The 5,588-nt window shown below is 40.1% G+C and overlaps 1 pseudogene; it reads left to right on the top strand.

Moving 5' to 3' along the window:
* The first annotated feature begins 1,248 nt into the window (after positions 1–1,248).
* LOC102845958 lies at positions 1,249–2,888 on the top strand (annotated as a pseudogene).
* Positions 2,889–5,588: the final 2,700 nt, after the last annotated feature.

Below are 5,588 nucleotides of genomic sequence, written 5' to 3'. Positions count from 1 at the left end.
CAGCAAGAAAACAAAGATTCTTACCACTGGGCCAACTGGCAGCATCATGATAGAGGAGAGACTGAAATTGTCAATAATTTCAACTTGCTTAAGTCCACAATTAACACTCTTGGAACCAGCAACGAAGAAATAAAAAGATAAATTGTATTAGGAAAATCTACTTTTAGGGACCTCTCTAGAGGACTGAAGTACAAAGATGTCAGTCTAGAGACTAAGGTGTGTCTGATCCAGGCCATGTCTTCTCAATTACTTGCTATGCATCAGAGAACTAGACAATAAATAAGCAAGACAGAAGAAGTATGCCTTTGAGTTGTGATGCTGGAGAAGAGTGTTGAACATACCATGGATTGCCAAAAGAACAAACAGATCTATGCCAGAGATGTTGAAACCAAGTTGCTCTCTGTAGCCAAGGATTTTGAAGCTCCCTCTCACAAATTCTGGGCATGTTGCTAGAAGGAACCAATTCTTGGAGAAGGATATCATGCTTGGAAAGGAGCGAGAACGCAGGATAGGAAGACCCAGGATGAGATGGAATGACAAGTGACTGGGACACTCGTGGCAGGTGTGTTGGAGACAGTGAAATTGGCTAAGGATAGAAAAGAGTTCAGAGCTATTAGTGCATAGGGTCATGATGAGTCACAGGAAAACCAATGGCACATAACAACAACAACAAACGTCATGTTGCCTATTGGTCTAGTGGTGATGATTTTTGTTTTCTTGATGTTGAGATGTAACCTACATTGAAGGTTCACCTACATTGATCTTCTGCAGGAGTAAAAACAAATTTAGAGTCCTTTCTTTTTTTTTGTAATATCTGCTTTTACTGAACTTTGTATATATTTTTCTCTGACTAAAGCCAACAGTGGAAGTGACTAGTATCCTCATAGATTTTAGGCTCTAGTTCTTTGATCCATACACAATGAGCAGTGGACTTTATGCACCTTGTAATAGTTGAGTTTTAGGGTTTTTAAAAATACCACTACAATAACAAACTATGACACACTTAATAGTTTAAACAAAAGCGCTCTGGGCGTCCCCGAGTGTTTGCTTGTATGTGTATTGGTGAATATCCTCTCGGGCCTAGCCGCCCTCGGAGCCTGAAATTCGGGCTGGGCGGTACCGCGGCCTGGGCCTAGCGCCTTAACAGTAGTAACAGCGACGGCGGCGGCGGTAGCATTATAAGAAGACAATCCTTTACGAATACGAGCCTCACAGGTCCCCGAAAGCCCGCACAGGCGTTTGGAGAAAATGGCAGACGATATTGATATTGAAGCAATGCTTGAGGCTCCTTACAAGAAGGTGAGAGAAAACATGTCGGATGAGAACAAGTTGAGCAGTGCTAACGGCCATGAAGAACGTAGCAAAAAACAAAGTTTCTGCCTCCTTGGAAAGCTCTACATCTCCTTGTGATTGGAGTGTGGGTTTCAAGATTCCAGAAGGAGGAAAAAAAGCAAGAGTAGAAGTCGTAGTCATGAACGAAAGAGAAGCAAAAGTAAGGAACGGAAACGAAGTAGAGATAGAGAAAGGAAAAAGAGCAAAAGCCGTGAAAGGAAGCAAAGTAGAAGCAAAGAACGAAGACGGAGTCGCTCGAGGAGTCGAGATCGCAGATTCAGAGGCCGCTACAGAAGTCCTTACTCCGGACCAAAATTTAACAGTGCCATCCGAGGAAAGATTGGGTTGCCTCATAGCATCAAATTAAGCAGACGACGTTCCCGAAGCAAAAGTCCTTTCAGAAAAGACAAGAGCCCTGTGAGAGAACCTATTGATAATTTAACTCCTGAGGAAAGAGATGCAAGGACAGTTTTCTGCATGCAACTGGCAGCAAGAATTCGGCCGAGAGATTTGGAAGAGTTTTTCTCTACAGTAGGAAAGGTTCGCGATGTAAGGATGATTTCTGATAGAAACTCGAGACGTTCCAAAGGAATTGCTTATGTGGAATTTGTTGATGTTAGCTCAGTGCCTCTAGCTATCGGATTAACTGGCCAGAAAAAAACAGAGCTGCAGCAATGGCAAATAATCTACAGAAGGGAAGTGCTGGACCTATGAGGCTTTATGTGGGCTCATTACACTTTAACATAACAGAAGATATGCTTCGGGGGATCTTTGAGCCTTTTGGAAGAATTGAAAGTATCCAGCTCATGATGGATAGTGAAACAGGTCGATCTAAGGGCTATGGATTTATAACGTTTTCTGATTCAGAATGTGCCAAAAAGGCACTAGAACAACTGAATGGATTTGAACTAGCTGGAAGGCCAATGAAAGTTGGTCATGTTACTGAACGTACTGATGCGTCTAGTGCTAGTTCATTTTTGGACAGCGATGAACTGGAAAGAACTGGAATTGACTTGGGAACAACTGGTCGTCTCCAATTAATGGCAAGACTTGCAGAAGGTACAGGTTTGCAGATTCCTCCAGCAGCTCAACAGGCTCTGCAAATGAGTGGCTCTTTGGCTTTTGGTGCTGTGGCAGAATTCTCTTTTGTTATAGATTTGCAAACAAGACTTTCCCAGCAGACTGAAGCATCAGCGTTAGCTGCAGCTGCCTCTGTTCAGCCACTTGCAACACAGTGTTTCCAGCTCTCTAACATGTTTAACCCTCAAACAGAAGAAGAAGTTGGATGGGATACAGAAATTAAGGATGATGTGATTGAGGAATGTAATAAACATGGAGGAGTTATTCATATTTATGTTGACAAAAATTCTGCTCAGGGAAATGTGTATGTGAAGTGCCCATCAATTGCTGCAGCTATAGCTGCAGTTAATGCATTGCATGGCCAGTGGTTTGCTGGTAAAATGATAACAGCAGCATATGTACCTCTTCCAACTTACCACAACCTCTTTCCTGATTCTATGACAGCAACACAACTACTGGTTCCAAGTAGACGATGAAGGATAATATAGTCCCTATGTACATAGCTTTTTTCCCTTGACAATTCATCTTGAGTTATCTTTTATTTAGATAAAAGAGGCAAGGGTCTACTGTCATTTGTATACAATTCCTGTTACCTTGAAAAATAAAAATGTTAACAGGAAAAAAAAATTGTTTAAACAACTTAGTAGTTTATTTTTATGACGGTTATTTAGGTCAGAAGTTTGAGACTGAAATCCCAAGATAAAATATAGGTGTTGAAATTGCTGTGCTCCTTTCCGGAGACTGTAAGGGAGAAAACATTTCCTTGTTGATTCAGGTTGTTGGCAAAATCCAGTTCCAGGGATTGTGGAACTGCAGTCTAGTTACTTTGTGGGCTTCCAGCTGGAGTGCACTTTAGTTTTTACAGATTTCTCTCTGGTCCTTTCACATAGACCTCACCCTTGCTCTTATATCTTGGAACAGTGTAATGAATTGTTCTTCTGTTTGCCTTCTTCCTTTTTACAGAATGTGTGTGATTAGATTGGACTGACCAAGATAATTAAGGATCATTTCTCCATCTCAAACTTTGTTACCTCAAACATCAGTAACAGTCCTTTTTCCACTTAAGATAGTATATACAAGAGAGCTCTGGTGCTGCAGTCCATAGCATGTTGTGAATCAATACAGCATACACATAGGTTCTGGAGTCTAGGAAAAGCACACCTTTGGTGGACTATTTGTTTTACTACCACAAACCTGATCTGAAAAGGGTCTGCTAAAGCTCAACCTGCATGGCGATCATGCAGCTTTGATGCCACAATGATTCTGCTCTTGTAGTAACCAAAAAATTAAAACCCATCCAGTAGTTCTGAGAGAAGAAGACCTGGTTATCAGCTTTCATATATATCACAGTCAAGAATTTTCTCAATAGGGAAATTCTATTCTAGTTCATAAGGTATCTATGAGCATGAATCAACTCCATGGCAGTTGATAACAGCAATGAAATGTTGATCATTATGAATCCATGATAAGACTTTGCCTCACAGTGTTTAAGGCAGCTTTCGCTATTTTGCAGCTATTTTGAGTTGCATTTAGTCATGCTGACTTAAATCCCACTTTACCAAAGGTAGAATTGGATTTTTATTGGAGATACACTGGACTTTTATACTCTCAAGACTTTTTCCTATCATATCTGTATGCTTCTTGTGTCTAAAATAGTGATAGCAAGAACTGAAATAATTTAAAAAAATCAATCTCAGTGGGGTGTTAAGAATTACGTTTTGCTGGAGTTAACATGTTATTTCATTATTATTTTCTCTGTGAGTATTTCTAATTGAACACTTTTATAAAATTTAAAAAAGAAGTACAGGATGTATTATTTAATGAGAATTTAGCAATGTTTTTTTTTCTGGTGCTGATTCTCTCAACATGACCCTATTTGGCCCCTACTGTAAATTGTTCTGCCTTCCCATTCGTGCTGTTTCTTCTGACCTGAGGAAAGCCTCGTTTTTCATTTCTCCACCACAATCACAGAGAGTGGGCAAGACCAGCAGAAACAGGCCCAGTGTTCATAAGGGCCAGACAGTGAGTCAGTATGAAAGTATAAGTGATAAGGGAAGGTGGACCATTGCCAGAGGAGGGAAAGGACCTCTTGGGATTGGGGAAGGAAAGGGCTGAACTTCCTGGCCTGACCTCATGTGGGATTAAAGCCATACGATTGGTCTTAAGGGGCAGTAAGAAGAAATGCTGCTAATGTCAGAAGTAGAACATTTAGAAAGACCAAGGGTAATTTCAGGTTTGTGTAGGGTAAAAAACTTTTGACTCTATCAATTTCTTATTCACAAAAGGTCTTGCTTGTAATTAGTACCTTCTTTATTCTTATAAAAGCTCAAATCAATATTCATCAAGCTTAACCTAGACTATAAAGGAAATGTCCTTGAGATTCCACTTGGAAATACTTGTAAGAAACTACTAGGGTGAGGCAGCTCAAAAAGCCCCCACAATGGAGGTCTAAAAACTGTACATGCTAACTCACAGTAGGAGAATCTCCCACTTCACGTGCTTTAGAACTCTTAGTTGTTCAGTCAGCCCCCTCCTCCCCGTGTTACCTTCTGATAGGACATGCCTTCAGCTTTGAAGTTAATTCAGTATGCAAATGATCATTAAGAAATCCTAGAATTCTTCTCAGAACCTCAACTAGTGAGCAATGCAGTTAAAGTTTATACAGCTTCAGTCAATAGAGTGCGCAGGGAATTTTATTTTTATGCATGTAATGACATTACATTCTAGACCAAAAACTGTCTGAAAATCTTTACCTCATATCTGTTCTTCATTATTTAGAAGGCTATCATTAGGAATTATTTTAAGTAAATCCACACCTTATGGACATAGAAACCATTGCTGAAGACATTACTCTCTACTGAAAGAACTAAAACCTGTTCAGATGGAAAAAAAATACCTGCTCACTTCAGACAGCAGGAGAGGAGTAGGTTAACTCTTTCCTGTAAATGGTGAGACTTTGATTTACGTCTCAATAATGGTCCGAGAGGCTCAGGAATTGATATCTTTAAACTGGTCCTTATGAGTCGCAAGCAACTCAATGGCACATAACAACAACAAACTGAGCTACTCTGAATACTAAAGAAAGTCAGTGCATTGAATGAAGCGTAGTCCTAAGTGAATCCCTATAGTCAGCACTCTGATGTACTTCAAGCTGACTCACATTTCTCTGTATTATT

Source organism: Elephantulus edwardii, unplaced genomic scaffold, assembly GCF_000299155.1.
Source record: "Elephantulus edwardii isolate Elephantulus edwardi_28Jun2011 unplaced genomic scaffold, EleEdw1.0 scaffold00046, whole genome shotgun sequence".
In the NCBI taxonomy this organism is placed as follows: domain Eukaryota; kingdom Metazoa; phylum Chordata; class Mammalia; order Macroscelidea; family Macroscelididae; genus Elephantulus; species Elephantulus edwardii.
Note: the sequence above shows the minus strand (reverse complement) of the source record. Positions and strands in the feature narration are given on the sequence as shown.